General features: G+C 46.7%; 1 protein-coding gene across 1 annotated transcript in view; it reads left to right on the top strand.

The window, feature by feature from the left end:
- The window catches only part of hs6st3b (heparan sulfate 6-O-sulfotransferase 3b), an 871,025-nt gene that overhangs the window by 157,218 nt on the left and 696,237 nt on the right, over positions 1 to 17,570 (top strand). The gene's annotated exons all lie outside the window — the stretch shown is intronic.

Here is a 17,570-nt window from a genome sequence, read left to right as displayed (position 1 = left end):
ATAGGCAATGGCTAACATTTAAGGAACGAATGCATGAATTGCAACAATTATACATTCCTTTCTGGCACAAAAACACAAAAGGAAAAGCGGCCCAACCATGGCTAACAAAAGAAATTAAGGATAGTATTAGATCCAAAGAGGAGTCTTATAAAGTTGTCAGAAAAAGTAGCAAGCCTGGGGATTGGGAATAGTTTAGAATTCAGCAAAAAAGGACCAAGAGATTGATTAAGAGGGGAAAAATAGAGAATGAGAATAAACCTGCAAGGAACATAAAAGTGGACTGTAAAAGCTTCTACAAGTATGTATAAAGAAAAAGATTAGTGAAGACAAATGTAGGTCCTTTATAGTCAGAAACGGGAGAATTTATAATGGGAAACAAGGAAATGGCAGAGCAATTAAACAAATACTTTGGTTCTGTCTTCACGGAAGAGGACACAAATAACTTCCCAGAAATGCTAGGGAACCAAGGGACTAGTGAGAAGGAGGAATTAAAGGAAATTAGTATTAGTAAAAAAAATAGTGCTGGAGAAATAAATGGGACTGAAAACTGATAAATCCCCAGGACATGATAATCTGCATCCCAGAGTACTAAAAGAGGTAGCCATCGAAATAGTGGATGCATTGGTTGTCATCTTCCAAAATTCTATAGATTATGGAACAGTTCCTGCAGATTGGAGGGTGGCAAATGTAACCCCACTATTTAAAAAAGGAGGGAGCGAGAAAACAGGGAACTACAGTCCCATTAGTCTAACATCAGTAGTAGGGAAAATGCTAGAGTCTATTATAAAGGATGTGACAACAGGATACTTTAAAAAAAATCAACGTGATTAGACAAAGTCGACATGGATTTATGAAAGGGAAATTGTGTTTGAAAAATCTACTGGAGTTGTTTGAGGATGTAACTGTTAGAATAGATAAGGGAGAACCAGTGGATGTGATTTATTTGGATTTTCAGAAGGCCTTTGATAAAGTCCCACACAAGAGATTAGTGAGCAAAATTAAAGCACATGGGATTGGTGGTAATGTACTGGCATGGATTGAAAATTGGTTAACAGTCAAGAAACAAAGAGTAGGAATAAATTGTTTTTCGGAGTGGCAGGCAGTGACTATTGGGGTACCGCAGGGATCAGTGCTTGGCCCCAGCTATTCACAATATTTGGATGAGGGAACCAAATGTAATATATCCAAGTTTGCTGACGACATATAACTAGGTGAGATCATGAGTTGTGAGGAGGATGTAAAGAGGCTTCAAGGTGATTTAGACAAGTTGAGGGAGTGGGCAAATACATGGCAGATGCAGTAAAATGTGGATAAATGTGAAGTTATCCACTTCGGAAGGAAAAACAGAAAGGCAGAGTATTATTTAAATGGTGATAGATCGGGAAATGTTGATGTACAAACGGATCTGGGTGTCCTTGTACACCAGTTACTGAAAGCAAACATGTAGGTGCAGCAAGCAGTTAGGAAGGCAAATGGCATGTTGGCCTTCATTGCAAGAGGATTTGAGTACAGGAGCAAGGATGTCTTACTGCAGTTATACATGGTCTTGGTGAGACCACACCTGGAGTATTGTGTGCAGTTTTGGTCTCCTTACCTAAGAAAGGATATACTTGCCATAGAGGGAGTGCAGTGAAGGTTCACCAGACTGATTCCTGTCGTATGAGGAGAGATTGGGTCGACTCGGCCTGTATTCACTCGAGTTTAGAAGAATGAGAGGGGATCTCATTGAAACATATAAAATTCTGACAGGGCGAGTCAGACTGGATGAAGGGAGGATGTTTCCCCTGGCTGGGGGGGGGGGGTCCAGAATGAGGGGTCACAGTCTCAGGATACAGGGTTGGACATTTAGGACTGAGATGAGGAGAAATTTCTTCACTCAGAGGGTGGTGAACCTGTGGAATTCTCTACCACAGAAGACTGTGGAGGCCAAGTCACTGAATATATTTAAGAAGGAGCTCGATAGATTTCTAGACACAAAAGACATCAAGGGATTTGGGGAGAGAGTGGGAATATGGTATTGAGATAGAGAATCAGCCATGATCGTATTGAATGGTGGAGCAGGCTCGAAGGGCCAAATGGCCTACTCCTGCTCCTATTTTTTATGTTTCTATGTTTCTAAGGGGTGAGACGTGGGAGCGCTTTGAGTGGTGTCCCCACTTCCATGCCCACTTTCGCTATCATCCCTCCCCTGTGCCATGCCCACATCACTCCTACCAGTCTGCTGCACAACAGTTTGGAGGATATGTGTGACGCCTTGTAAGGCCAGTGCTAGTGTATCTGCCTGCCTGTTTAAGGTGGCAGAATGTTATTCACAGTGAGTCTGAACGGCCATCGTCAGGGCCTGATTAGACTTATTTGTGAGCCTTGCTTGAAGCTCAATGGAGGCTAGCCTTCTCTCCATCGCAGACATTCCTGCACTTACCTGTGACACTAACTCAGAGATTCCCCCCCCGTACCTGTGCCACCATTCCACTCATGCAGGAGTTGGACTCCTCCATCCTCTGCGCTATTGTGGAAAGTGCGCGTGGCATCTGTTGCAGTACTGCGCAAATGTGCTGCTGTCCCTCGATCATTTTTTTTAAGGATGGCCCCCAGGGTTCAGCATCTGTGTCCAGCTCAGCAGAGCCTGGAGAGGAGTGCTCCCACTGACGCAAACTCTCTTCAGCTGCCCCTGCCACCAGTGTCTCCTCATGCTCACTTGTGTGCGGTGACTCACCAGGTGCCAACCCAACTCAGTTGAGGACTAGGACCCACCGAGGTGTGTGTATCTGCACTGGTGGATGGCTCGCTCAGATGTGACGGTGCACCATTGGAGGCCGGCAGGTCCTCTGAGGAATCGCCTTCCGCTGTCACAGCGTCGCTGAAGGCCCTGTAAGAAAACAGAAGGCAATATTAAGCATGATCACAGATCTGTTATGTTGCGATGAGCATACCGAGGTGCTGTAGATGGCAAAGCATGTTAACATCAATTCATATTGTGTGCGCTGAATGTTAAAGTTATGACACCAGATATTTGTTGGGTGCCAGTCTCGGCGTCCCCGAAGGACAGGCACTCGAGGGTACGGCTCAGTTCCAGCGCCTCCTGCTCAGTGTCTGCGAGGACAACGATTTGTTGGGGGGTGAGGGCGGTGTTGTGGAAGACGGAATGTAGGAGAATCAGTAAGTGTACTCACTTTTGCTGACCTAGTTAGGTCATTGAAGCGCTTCCTGCACTGGATCCAGGTGCGAGAGATGTTGCTGCAGCTGGTGACCTCCTCTGCCACCTCGAACCAGGCCTCCTTGGTGGCAGAGGCAGGTCACTTCCTCCCGTCTGCCGGGTAGAACACATCCCTCCTCCTTCTTACCCCATCCAGTAGCACCTGGAGTGAGGCATGGTTAATTTTGGAGCAGCTTTGCCTCTGAGCTGCTCCATTGTGGTGTGTGGGTGTTTGCTCCAGAAGCAGCCCCTGGAGGACTGCCCCTTTAAATAGAGCTCCTCCAGCTGACAGCCTGTGATGTGGCTGCCCGCTGTGCAGCTTTAAGTGGCTCCAATTGACTCGTGATCGCATGGAAAACGGACATTTTCTATTGGGCGGGTTACCCACGCCTCCAACAACACTGCCATCCTGCCTCCTTGCAGAACATACAAAATAATACATATTTCTTAGAAGCAAAAAAGATTGTGCTCACTACATAGATTGTGAGTGCTCCTTACCAAATCACCACAACTTCTCTCCTTTAAATTCAAAAAAACATTTTCTTTGAGTTTGAGGAATAGACATCTCCACTTTCTTCTATACTGAATAATGACATTTCAGACTAATTGTTTCATTATATTTACAAATAATTGTTTTATAACACTTTAAAAGGACTAGGTGAGCAGAGAGGTTTATGGAAATCTTTTAAAATAGGATGACAAGTTGACAATGCTGAAACAAAATATATTGGATGGTTTTATATGTAGAGCACAGAGTACAAAAGCAAAGGGGTAATTTTAAACTTATACAAATCATTCCTTAGGCTGCAGTTAGAATAGGGTGTGCAGTTTAGGAAGGATATCAAGGCCATGGACAGGGTGCAGAAGAGATTCATTAAGATGATACCAGGGATGAGAGGCTTTAGTTATGAGGAGAGACTAGAGACACTGGAGCTGTTTTCATTAGAACAGAGAAGGTTAAAGAGGAGATCTGGTGGAGCTGTTCAAGATTTTTAAGGAGTCTTGAAAATGTAAATGGAGAAAAACTATGTTGGTGAATCGGTAACTAGAGTCCATTTATAAGGTCATCACCATACAACAACAACTTGCATTTGTATAGCGCCGTTAACATAGTAAAACATCCCAAGTGGTTATTGAGACATGGAATACCCCAACAGAAAGAATGGTGGAAGCAGAAGCCATAATATAGCTTTTAAAAGGTAAGTATATAAATATTTGAAAAAGAAAAAAATTAAAGGGTATGGAGAAAAGGTTGGGGAATTGGACACCAGGTACAGGTGAGATGGGCCAAATAGCCTCCTTCTGTGCTGTAAAATTCTATGATTTCTATGCCCCAATTGTACTGGCTGTTTGGCACTGGTGCAGCATGATCCCCGCAACAATGCCAAGTGTGCACCATGATGCAACTGATTTTATGAAAATCTAAAATTTGGCACAGATGGTGAGACCATCTGCCACTGCAAACCATCTGTAGTTGATGGGTGGCAAGTCTTTAAATTCTTTAGTGATTAAGGAGTATATTTTCCACTATTCACTATTTAAAGTAAAAAAGTATTGAGGAGTTTGCTTTACACTTGACCCCACAGATGAAAGAATGGGGCCTCTTCTCCTACTGATCCTCCTCCTTCTAGCTTCAGCTTGTCGGGAAAGCCGCAGCTGCTTCCCCACTCAGGCCAACGTTAAAATTGCAGTCCGGTTGCAATGATGACCTCAGTACTCGATCTGCATATTTAAAGAAGGAATACCACCAGCTTCGGGCACATGTCCGTGGTGCCTGCAATCTAAAATTGCAGTTACCAGGATCAGGACAGGAGCCCAGAGAGTAAGTCTCCAACTCCATTCAAACTGCTCCCTGTCCAGGCAGTAGGAGTTAAAATTCCTCTCAAGCCTCGATTTTAACTTGGGGCGGGATTGGTCGAGTGGGGGTTGAGGTGGTTGGCAAACTGTCCCGATCTTGATGCCATGAGGCCCAGGAGATTATAACTCCCAGGCCTCATCTGCATAGAACGTCAGTCTCCCGCTCAAAAGCTGGCAGGAAGCGGCAGCTGGCAGGCAGGTGGGAGCGCAATGGTGATAGGAAGGAAGCCTATGACAGGGACTGAAGGAAAGGTCCCCAGCATTCAGGAAGTCGCTGGAAGATGGTCGGAAGGATCTTGCATTTAAGGGCAGTGGGGGAAGCCCGGGGCAGTGGAGACCAAAACTTTCATTCTTGGGTCCGGAGGGGCACTCCTGCTTCTCCTGGCCCCACGAGAAAAGTAAAAAAAAAGTTTTAAAACTTCCCTGTTTGGGCCTCTTCTGGCTGCAACTCCTCTTCCCACTTGGCCTGGTGGGAAAGGCATAACAGCTTGGAAGACCAGGTTAAAATCGGAACCGCAGGACCGGTGTGGGATATCAGCGGGTGAGTCGGCAGAGATATGGGAACTTTTATTCTCAGGACTGGGGAACAATCAGTGGGATTTTATACCCTCAAGAAAGGTAAAAGTGCTGGCCTAGGTATAAAATGATGATTGATCCTTAGGGATCTGAAGATGTTGAATACAAACCCCCACAGTTCACTTACCGCCAGTCATTTGCTGTCCTGTACATACTTTGTATGAATGTATGCGTTTGAGCCAAAAAGTAAGAAAGAAAGAAGTTCTGGGCTAGAAATTGGGCCGTGTAGCGCCTGTTGTTTCGGTGCTACACGGCCTCTCGAAGTGCCAACATGGCGTCTTGGCTGTGCATGCACGTTTCTAGCCTGAAGTGCGCCAGATGCCATCTTGGTATAGATATTAACACTTGCACAGAGACCGAACGCTGGCAGCATGTAAAGTAGGGAGAAAATGCGTACTATCAGTGTGCAAAGCTGATTTAAAATGATAAGTTCAAAAATGGTGTCTAATGCTCAACTCAACGCACAGTCTTAACCACGCACACCTAAACATGTCTTAGATGGCCTGGAGGAGCCCCCGCCAGCACTATTTAAAAGGATTATGCAGGTGTTACAGAGTAGTTGCTGGATTATTGCTTCTGGCTGCAGGTACTGCCTTACGGTTCGGAAAGTTACAACCATGGTTGAACAAGATTCCTGCCATGGGTATTCTGCTAGGACTCCCGCTGGGCATTGAACATGACTGGAAGCATGCGGAGAGGTCATGCACAGCAGGTCAAGCTGCGAGAAGAGGGAGGAGGAGGCGTAGGGCACTGAGTAAGAGGCCATAGCCAATGGTCTTCCGGGACCAATTCTCTTACCTCGACATGAGCCAAGAGCATTGCATCCGGCACTGAGGTTCACTAAGGAGGCCATGACGGAGATCTGTCAACTGCTGCGGCCACAACTACAGCCTCAGAGCAGGGCAAGGACAGCATTGCCTGTGGATGTGAAGATAACTGTGGCGCTGTACTTCTACGGCTCAGGATCATTTCAGGCCTCTGCTGGCGACGTGCAACATCTCGCAGTATGCGGTGCACTGCTGCATAAGGGAGGTCACAGACACACTGTATGAGATAAGGAAGAGGTTCATCATGTTCCTTCTTGATAGAGACAAGCAGAACGAGCGCGCAAGGGGCTTTGCTCACATTGCCGACTTCCCCATGATGTAGGGTGCCATTGACTGCATGCACATTGCCCCGCATGTCAACTCTGCTGTCTTCGCTAACCGAAAGGGCTTCCACTCCCTGAACGTGCAGCTGGTGTGCAACTACAAGCATCGAACCATGGAGGTCGATGCCCGCTACCCTGGGAGCAGTTACAACGCCTTCGTTATGTGGCAGTCCAACATGCCAGCTATCTTTCACCAGCCTCGGCAAGTCAAAGGCTGGCTACTGGGTGACTAGGGCTATCCCCTCGCGCAGTGGCTCATGACTCTGGTCAGGAACCCACACACACGTTCAGAGCAGGCCTACAATAAGAGCCATGCTGCCACATGCAACGTCATGGAGCATACCATAGACCTCCTGAAACAACGCTTCTGTTGCCTGGACCGTTCTGGAGGAGCCCTGCAGTACTCCGCTAAGTGGGTGGGAAGATTCGTGGTTGTATGCTGCATGCTGCACAGCCTCACCATTATGAGGGACCAGCCCTTGCCATCAATGAGCCAGAGGCTGAGGAGGTGGAGGCTGAGGAGGTGGAGGCTGAGGAGGTGGAGGGGAATGAGCCCGAAGAGGAAATAGAGGAAGATGCAAGGGTGAAACAGGGAACACAGGCATTGTCTGCAAGGGCTCTGCGTGCTCGCCTGATCCGTGCCCGCTATTAATAATGTGAACTACATCCCCCAACTCACCAACAATCCTACACTCCCCACTTGTCTGCTCCCACATGATCATCAAATTGCCCTTCATTTGATTGCACATTGCTTTCACCCTCAGCTCATCGTACAACTAAAAAACACCTCTAAATGCAAATTCAAAGTTATGTTTATAGAATCATAGAAGTTTACAACATGGAAACAGGCCCTTCGGCCCAACATGTCCATGTCGCCCAGTTTATACCACTAAGCTAGTCCCAATATCCCTCTATACCCATCTTACCCATGTAACTGTCCAAAAGCTTTTTAAAAGACAAAATTGTACCCGCCTCTACTATCAATTAACAAATTAAATCACGCAAACAGAACAGGACTATTCACCATTGTGCATTTCCTTAGTGCCTGTCGTTAGTGTGCCTTTACCTTTCTTAGTGCTCCTGTGAGGTGCATCCCCAGTGGCTGGAGCATGCATGGTGGAAGACTGCTGGCCTTCAATTGAGGAGAGTGCAGATGGCCTTGGAGGATGACCTCGAGCAGCTCTGGGCCAGGAGGGCCCGGCTTCAGACTGCACTACCGCAGCATGGGCTGCAGCAGTCTAGCCTGGCTGGCCAATAGGCAACAACAAGGGCACTGGCGGAGTAGTAGGGGTGGGGGCAAGAATGCTGTCGTCCTGAGAAAGGACAGCAGGTCCGACTGCCATGGCGCCACTGCCACTCTCCCGGGGTGGTGCCTCATCAATCCTGGTGATCAGCTTGAGAATGGATTGCTGAAGTGCTGTGATGCCCTGGAAGCCCCGTTCCACAGTGGTCCCCACAGCCACGATAGCAGGAGTCTGAGCTTCAACCGTAGCTTGCAGACCTTTGATCACATCGGTTTGTGTTGCAATGGCAGCTGTTTGTGCTGCAATAGAAGCTGCAACATGAGTCATCAGACGCTTTATCATGTGGGTTCTACAGGTGCGCTGATGGAAGTGACCACCCGTTCCATGTTGGAAAAGATGGGCTCCAAGCTTTGCGCAAAGCCCTGTGCCAAGTTGGAGCTGGACTCCTCCATGCCTCTTCTCATTATGCGCAGGCTTTCTGGCAGGCTTTCCAGTGCCCCAAGCATTTGGTGGTGTACGCCCATCAGCTGTCTTCTGTAGCCTGGCCCATCGAAGTCCTCATCTGACTCCTCTGCAGTAGAACCAGTGAGTGACTTCACCCTCTGGCGAGCTGGCACCTGTGATATCCGTTCCCCTCCCACCCAGGCTCCTGCGCACTTGTGCCCGGTGTTTCACCACATGCAGATCCCTCCTCTAACTTAGCCTCTAAAGAATGTGCAGTGTCAGTCTCTGAGCTGGTGGATGCGAGTGTCAGATCGAGTGAGGGTGTGGTTCCGTGTGCCCTTCCTCCTCCTCCTCTTTGGACGGTGCCCCTACGTGTTCTTGGGTCTCTGCAATGACAAAGGGAAACAGATTGAGTTATGGAGTGGGAGAGGAGCAAGTAAGACATGCATGCCGACAGCATCTACAGCACGTGAGTCAGAAAAGATTATGGGAGGAGGGAGATGTGGGAAACAAGAAGGAGCATTAGATATGCAGAGACCCCCTTCATCGGGACCTCCAGCGTGGGCATGTGGTCATGGGTGCAGCGACGGCCCGCCTAATGATCCGAAGCACAGACTTCTCCCTCGGGTCTCTCCTGCAGCTGGCTGTTATGCGCCACCTTTTCCTGCAAGACGGAGGGCGGTGAGTATCCTGCAAGGCGTCTGGGTGATGTGCCTATCATAGTTGAATAGCTGCCAATATGTGTGACCTGTGAGTGGTGGTATGTGGCCTACAAGTGTGGTACTATGTGTGGGTGAAATGCAGCATGCCAAGTGCAGCATTGCGTATGGATGGGCAGTGTTTGTTGGAGGGTGTGATGCGTGGAGTAGTGGTGCAGTTGGTTGGATGTGCCACTTGACACTTACATTGACTCAGCTTGACCACTTGTGTCAAATCATTGAACTTCTTTCGGCAATGCAGCCATGTTCTTGGTGCAATGCTCCTGGCATTCATACACTCTGTGACCTCTTCCCATTGCCAGCAGAGTTGAAGCCTGGAGGGCTTCCTCCCCCATCCTGTCCGTTGCCTGCACCAGGGCCTCCAAGGCAGCATCACAAAATCTTGTTGCCCTCTCAGCACTTGTTTCAGCCATATCTCTCCTTCCAAAAGTGTTTCCCTGGTGTCTGCAGCCAGAATGTAACTCCCCTTTAAGAGGTGCAGGCCGCCTTTAAGTGGCGTCTGATAGACACCTGATATCCAGCACGCCCCCTACAGCCATGCAGCCTATGAATAGCGCTGGCTGCACACCTATGTAATAAAAATGACCAGGCAGCACAAATTTTATGTGCTGCCTGAGTCAATAGTAACATGCCGTGCAGTGCCCGTTCCGGGTGTGATTGGATTTCTGGATCATACTATTTGATCACTTCTTCAGCTTTTATGGGTCTGCATGGTCTCCAATCTCTTAGTAAACTGAAATTATTCCAAGCACAAGTTAAGTTATTGAACTATTTAATAATGCAGCTTAATAGATGTGAATAATTAAAGCTCACAGAGCTTGAAGAAAAAGTCTGGATGGCCATGGAAGCTTGCAGGTCTTGCATCTATTTAAGTTGCAACAATGGAAGTTATTGTAGTGATTAGAGGCTTTTCTTATGGACCAGCATGATGTCAAACAATCAGTTTTGAAAACCTTGAAATGCTAATTCTTACAGCACACTGTAATTCTTTTAAGGGAGGCTGAGTTATGAGGATAAATGGATGACTGTCAAATGAATGAAATGAAAATCAGGCAGGATAGTAGTGGAAACAGTAGGAAAATAGAGTGTGAGGATTACCACTGTTTCACCGCCGTGACCTGGATTTCTGACTCCTCACCCCTGCTGGGACTGCCACTGGTCACCCCTACCCCTCCCACCACCTGTAAATGCCGGTGTGGTGGTAGGAGAAGAGGGAGGGGGACCTGTGTTCCTCGCGGATTTCTTGCCATCTGCCCCTCTTACTGTTGGTCTCTGGGACCACCTGGAGAAAGGTGGCGGCAGAATGGCCCCAGAATTCTTTTAATGGAGTCAGAAGGCCTAGTAGAGGCATCCTCTCCCTCCTTTCTGCCTCATGCTACCTTTTTATGCCTCATCTCAACCGAAGCCTAAATGAAATTTCCCTTTGGACTTTGGAGCTCTTTTTCACCTTTAAGGTCCCTTGGGTCCTACTGCTGCATCACCTCATGTTTCTCGCACTGGCGGACTCCCACTTGGTGGTGGAAATCCCGGCTACTGTGCATGGGAAATGAGAATTCAAGAAAAATGGGTCAGGATTGTGGTGAAGTCAGAGAGCCAGGCAGAGGTCCCACCCTGCTGGAACACCACCACAAAGAGGAGAATCCCAACCCAAATACCCATGGAAAATGATGTATTGCTCTTTAGGGATCTTATTTTGCAGTCACTAATATTATTTTCTTTTTGTAAAGAACAGCGCTCACAGCACAAATGTATAGAATAATATTTCAAGGAACACAATTTTCCTGGTTTCTTATCAGTGTTTTCCCATGTATAATGGGACCATGGTTCTTTTTGTCTCCATAATACACCAATGTAATTTGTATTTAACAACAAGTATACAAAGAGCAAGATAAAGACAATTTATTTTGTTATGGAAGTGCAGATGTAAGAGAAAACAGGGAAATACTACTGCAATTGCTTCCGATGCATCATTAATCTTGGAAGTTTTGGAGGCTGTATTGGGATCTGTTAGCCTATCACGTTAATCTTTATAGGTCAATAATGAAGTGCTACCTGTAAATTATTCTGGAAAATTGCACATGGTGGGGCAATGATACTGTACATGTATCCATGCGTGAACTGACAGTTCTCATTCTAAAATTACAACTGAAACAGAAGTCCACAAATGTAGCACAAAGAACACTGCCTTTGTTTTCTAGTTGTAAACAATTTTACAACACAAAATTATAGTCCAACAAATTTATTTTAAATTCCACAAGCTTTCGGAGGCTTCCTCCTTCGTCAGGTGAACGGTGTGGAAATGAAATTTTCGAATCCTTCGCATTTGTTTTCTAGAACCCAGCATCTTATTTCTCCTGACTTCACGCAGGGTAATGCAGGCCTATTGGAGGTCTGTGAATCTTACTAATGTGACAGACTTGTAGCCCATAGGGACCCACTAACCTTTGCTGCTTAGCTGGTACAGAACATGGGTTACATACAAGCACTCATAACAATTTCATTAGATTTTGCATATTTGGATAAAAAATATACACATTATTGCAGTATTAAATCCGAGACTGGTGCAGTAGAGGTCCAGCTGTTGAATCTGTAGAATTGAAATTATGTGGGGACATGCATGTGCGCGCACACACACACACGTGCAAACACACACACGTGCAAAAACACACGTTCACAAATACACATGCACAAACACAATCTCCTTTACTAAGGTAGTTGCTCAAAAAAACATTTTTTCCTCCATCAATAGTATGAGAATATATACTTATCAGGTCTTGCAAGAGTTACATTGCCCCAGAGTTCATGTATGGGTTGGGGTATATTAAACCATAGACATATCCCAGGAAAAAGGCAGGTGATTGGCTTACAAATACCCCTTTTCACAATTAGCATTAAATCCAGTCCCCAAAGGAGGACATTTTCATATTAATGGCAAAGAATTACCTCTACTGCTTACACTGTCACTTTATTGATGATCAGCAACAAGTTGAGAACAAGGTCAACAAGATGAGTTTCAAGGTTTTGTGCTGCCCATTTCCTGGTTTTTGAAAAAATAATGGTACAACATGATAGCATTGTCACTGAATATTACCATGCTGTAAATTGTTTGGCTTGTTTGGTACCATTTATAATCTATTCACTATTGTTTCAATGAACCCATATCATTAATTTGGATTCTGCACACTTACGTCTGTATGAATGAGGGATATTTGTGCATTGTTTTTAATACAGATTGTAACTGCACATTATCTACACAAAAAATAATGAAAAACAGGACAAGTATTTATGGCTTAAAAACTTCAGTGTTACTGAGGAGCTATACTTTGCACTGTGGAACTGTACAGGTTGAATATAATTTGCCAAGATTTGTAGGGCTTAAATCCTTTTTGATCCGATTAGTCAAACTTTCTAGTTAAACAGTAATCATATATGAATATTGCTGATGCAACCAGCTGTGACTAGTTCCAAATGCTTCTTAGAATGTAACAAAAGTGAAATACTGTGGCTGCTGGAAATCTGAAATAAAAACAGAAAATACTGGAAACACTGAGCAGATCAGGCAACATCTGTGGAGAGAGAGAAACAGTTAACGGGGGGGAATTTTAACCCCCAACCACTGGTGGGGGTGGGGGGGGTTAGGCTAAAATTTCACACATCTGAAACCCGACCCCAATTTCCAGTTTTAACAGTGGCGGGTTTGGGTGTGGCTGAGTAGCCTGCTCTCGAGAGGCGGGTCCGTCATTATAATATGTTAATGAGGGTACTTTCATGAGATTTTGGCAGCAATTTGAAATTAACACCTCTTGCACAGGTTTCCCGGGACTCAGGAAACTTGGCAGTAAAACGGAGTTGAGATTGAGCCACAATTCATGGGCTGGTTAAAGGCTAGGTGTCCCAATATGAATAAACCTTAGTGCTCACATTTGCTTTCTCAGTTCCCTCTGGTAAACAGTTTGCTAAGAATTCTTGTGATGCCAGACATATTGGTAAAGTTTGGAGGTGTTCACATAGAGAACATCAGGATGGGTGGCACCTTGGCTGCTTCAGATTGGACTTCGGATGAGGAAGACAATCACCATTGATGGCAGCAAGGTCATGCCGTGGTGTGAGCTGCAGGTGGACATCAAAGAGGAGAGCAACAGAGGGGCCGAGTTCCCAGGAAGCACTATTCACCTAATTGGGTGTACAGGTAAAGGCTCAGCTTTTTTGACCTCTCTGTAAAGCAGCAGTGCTCCCCGAGGCTCAGATTGTCTACCAGAAGAGCTGTTCCCTGCTGGACCTGGTGGTCACACATTACCTGTGAAAGTTACCACTGCCCTCAATATTTTATTGTTTCTGTTTTTTTCCAGGGCGCTACCATAGACATATCGAGGGTCTTGCAGTCGGCTGGACATAAATGCATAAGGCAGGTGACTGATGGATTGTTTGCCAGGACTGCGAGTTATATCAACTTCCTCTGTGATGACAATAGCCAGAATGAGCGAGCATTTGGATTCGTGTTTCTGGCTGGCTTCCCACAGGCACAGGGTGCCATCGATTGCACACACATGGCAATCTGAACACCATCAGATCAACCAGGAATATTCATCAACTGCAAGGGATTTTATTCCATCGGTGTTCAGCTGGTGTGCCACCACAAGAAAAGGTTAATGCAGGTCTGCACCAGATTCCCTGGGAGCTGCCATGATGCTTTCATACTGTGGCATCCCTGACCTGCTCATACCTGGAACAAGCCTTAAGGGGTGGCTGCTGAGCGACAAAGAAAAACCCCTTCAAACCTGGCTGATGACAACTCTGAAGAACTTCACCGATGAACTCCAGGAGCAGTATGACAGCCATATGACAACCAGATGTGTCATTGAGCAAGCCATCAGTATGCTCAAGATGTGCTTCAGGTGCCTTGTCAGGTCTGGAGGCACACTTCAATATTCACTAGAGGGTCTCTAGGTTAATCGTTGTGTGCTGCGTTCTGCATATCATTTTGCAGCAGCGAGGATTAGAAGTGGAGGAGGAACAAGGCGTTCATCAATCATCATCTGATGATGATTCCAATGAAGAGGAGGAGGAGGAAGGTGAAGATGGGGCACCCAGCGCCAGACCAGCCACAAACATTGCTGCTCAGGATGCCGGGGATGCCCTAATAGCTCAAAGGTTCAGTTAGTCATTCACACTGGACCAAAGTAACTATCACATCTTCCAGCCCGCTCCCTCCACCTCACTTACACAAAGCAATCCTCTAACCAGCCATCCACCCATTGTTCCTGTCAATTAATGTCTTCACGTTCATCACTAGCCAACTGAAAAGGGGAGTTGACACCCGGCAGGCAAGAACGGGCAACACGGGGAAGTGGTGCAAATTAATACATTTCATGTGAGGTCATTAAAAAAAGGAAACTTAATAACAAAATTTTCAAAAACACCCATGTGCTTACCCTCTGTGACCTACAAAGATTTTCCTTTCCTTTGTCTACCGTTACTATGTGGTGCATCCCCTGTGGCTTCAGCAGAAGTAGAGGCAGGCTGCTCAGATCCCTGCCCTGACAGCTGAGATGCTCTTGGCCCATGACCTCTGCTCCTCCAATAACTGCTCCACCTGCACCTGTGCAGGAGCAGGTTCGGCCATTGGGAGACGAAGCAGCATGAAGGGTACTGGTTGAGGGGTGGGCAATGGGTGAGATGTGGGAATGCTTTGAGTGGAGTTCCCACTTCCATGTCCCCTTTTGCCATCATCCCTTTCCTGGGCCAGCGGCCTATCACACTCTGAGGGGGAGTAGCTTGGTGCAGATCAGTGACATGGTGTAAGGCCATGGCTAAGGTATCTGTCATCCTGTTTAAGGCGGCAGACATGTTGGCATCCAAAGTCTGCACAGCCGTGGTCATGGCGTGCATGGACTGATTTGATTGCTGCGATTGAAGTTCCACGGAGGAGGCCACTCTATCCATGGACGATATTCTCACAATGGCCTGAGACATCAATCCACAAATGTTGGAGCTGGACTCCTCCATCCTCTTTGCTATTGTGGACAGTGTACGTGGCGCGACTGCCAGTACCTCACAAATTTGCTGCTGTTCCTCTATAATTCTCCTTTTCATCGATAGGCCTGGGGTTCAGCAACAGTGTCCAGCTGAGCAGAGCTTGGAGAGAAGTGCGCCTTCTGACACGGACTCTCCACAGCTCCCCCTGCCACCGGTCTCTGCTTGTACTCACTTGTGAACTGTGAATCACCAGGTGAAAACCCAATTAGTTATCTAACAGGACCCACCGAAGTGTGAGTATCTGCACTGATGCATGGTATTATGTCCTGTCACAGTGCAACCTCAGAAGGAATTAAGTCCCCTGAGGAATCGTCGTCAGGAAAGTCCATGAACTGCATGAAGGCCCTGGAGAAGAGACGAGATGGGTATGAATTAGTACTAGGCATGTAAAAATGATGCTACTTAGCATTATTACTATTATCATATTTCACTTGTTGCTGAAATCAAGTCAACATGACTTAGTGTTGTATGAAATATGGGTTGGAGATATCTAATTGTGTCACCAGGCAGCTGCGAGGTCCCAGTGTGTCCACCTCTGATGTTCAGAAAACGCTGATAAATGACTGATTTCAATGCCCTGTTCCTCTGATGATGTCAGCTGCACTATCTGTGGCAGGCCACCTCCAGTACTTTCCCTCTCCCTTTTGTGTTTTATGCTTGCTTCTCCTGCAACGGGAGAACAACAGACTATGAGTGACTATAAGACATGTCTTCACTCGATGGATGCAGTGCATTCGGTGAGGGTGACTATCAGGCAGATGCATCACATTGCATAAGGATTGGGATGTGTGGCTGTGGTGGATGGATAAATGGAGAGGTGAGGAAGTGCTTAGAAAGTGATGTGATGGGGTACGCTTGACAAGACAAAGTGAGGGGTGGAGGGGTGATGATGTGCACAACAGGATGTAGGTGGATCTGCAACTGTACTCACCTTTCCTGACCTGGTTAGGTGATTAAAGTGCTTCTTGCAGTGGATCCAGGCACGGGGCATAATACTCCTGCTGCAGACCTCTTCAGTCACCTCCAACCACGCCTCTTTCGTGTCAGCAGCAGGTTTCTTCTTCCTGTTGCTGGGGAAGATTATCTCCTTCCTGCTTCTTACTGTACCCAGGAGCACATCAAGCGAGGCGCATTAAAGCAGGGCGCAGCCTTTGAATGTCCCGAGTCCATCTTGAAAGTTTGCCGTCTCTTTACAGACCTCCCAACTCTTCCAAATTCCATCTCGGAATTGGCCCTTTAAATAGCCGAGTTGAAATCCCGTTATGCGGGTTCACGTCACGCCAGCTAACGCGCATTGGAGTCGCAAAACTTGGAAGTAAAATGATAATTAGGTTTTTAATGTTGAAATTGGACATTCTGACGTGCCGAACCTTCTTCCGGGCCTCGCACCTGCTATCATCCCCTCCTCCTCCCCTCCTCCCCCCACCCACTCACCCCATTTTGTTTAGAACCCGCCTCTGCGTTATTATTGGGCCCAACGACTCAGGTTGATGACCTTTCATCACAATTAGAAGATATTAGAGATGACCAGCTTTTAAGCAAGTACAGAGTTAGGACTTTCAACTGTGAGTTTGGTGAGTGTGGGAATTAGGGGGGAGGAGATGCTAAGTAATTTAAACCGAGGAACTATCAACTCTTAAAACTTAAATAAAAAATACATCAATTTTTTTTTAAGAAGTCTTGGACTAAGACTGAGCGGAGCTGCGTGAGCAATCAAAAAATCAAGAAAAGTCAGAAGTAATGTCACAAGACAAGGAGGAGCGCTGAGGGTTAGTCAGTAAGTTCGTCGATTAACATTTTTAGTGCTTATTGTTCTTAGTGGTTAGAGTCTTAATAGCTGGTTAGTGTTTTTTAGTGGTTAGTGTTTTAGTGTTGGATGAACAGTAAATTGCCTTACAGCTAAACGTACATTTTAAATAACTGTAGCAGGACAGCTGGGGCCCATCGCATGCTCATCCTGTGCCATGTGGGAACTCCAGAACACTTTGTGTGTCCTGGAAAACCACACGTGCAAGAAGTGCCGCCAACTGCTCGTGGTCGAGCTCAGAATTTCTGAGCTTGAGGGGTGGCTGGCGTCACTACAGTGCATAACGGAAGCTGAGAGTTTCGTGGATAGCACGTTTCAGGAGGTGGTCAGCCCGCAGCTACAGGGAGTTCAGGCAGAGAGGGAGTGGGTGACCACCAGACAGACTAGGAGGAACAGGCAGGCAGTGCGGGAGTCCCCTGGGACTGTGGCACTCACAAACTGTTGAATACCAGTGAGGATGTTGACACCTCGGGGGAGTGAAGTCAGGAGCAAATCCATGCAACAGTGGGAGACTCGGCTGGACAGGGGGGCAAAAGAAATG

This window comes from Heptranchias perlo, chromosome 6 (genome assembly GCF_035084215.1).
Source record: "Heptranchias perlo isolate sHepPer1 chromosome 6, sHepPer1.hap1, whole genome shotgun sequence".
In the NCBI taxonomy this organism is placed as follows: Eukaryota; Metazoa; Chordata; class Chondrichthyes; order Hexanchiformes; family Hexanchidae; genus Heptranchias; species Heptranchias perlo.
The sequence above is the reverse complement of the archived record's forward strand: the minus strand, read 5'-3'. Positions and strand labels throughout refer to the sequence as shown.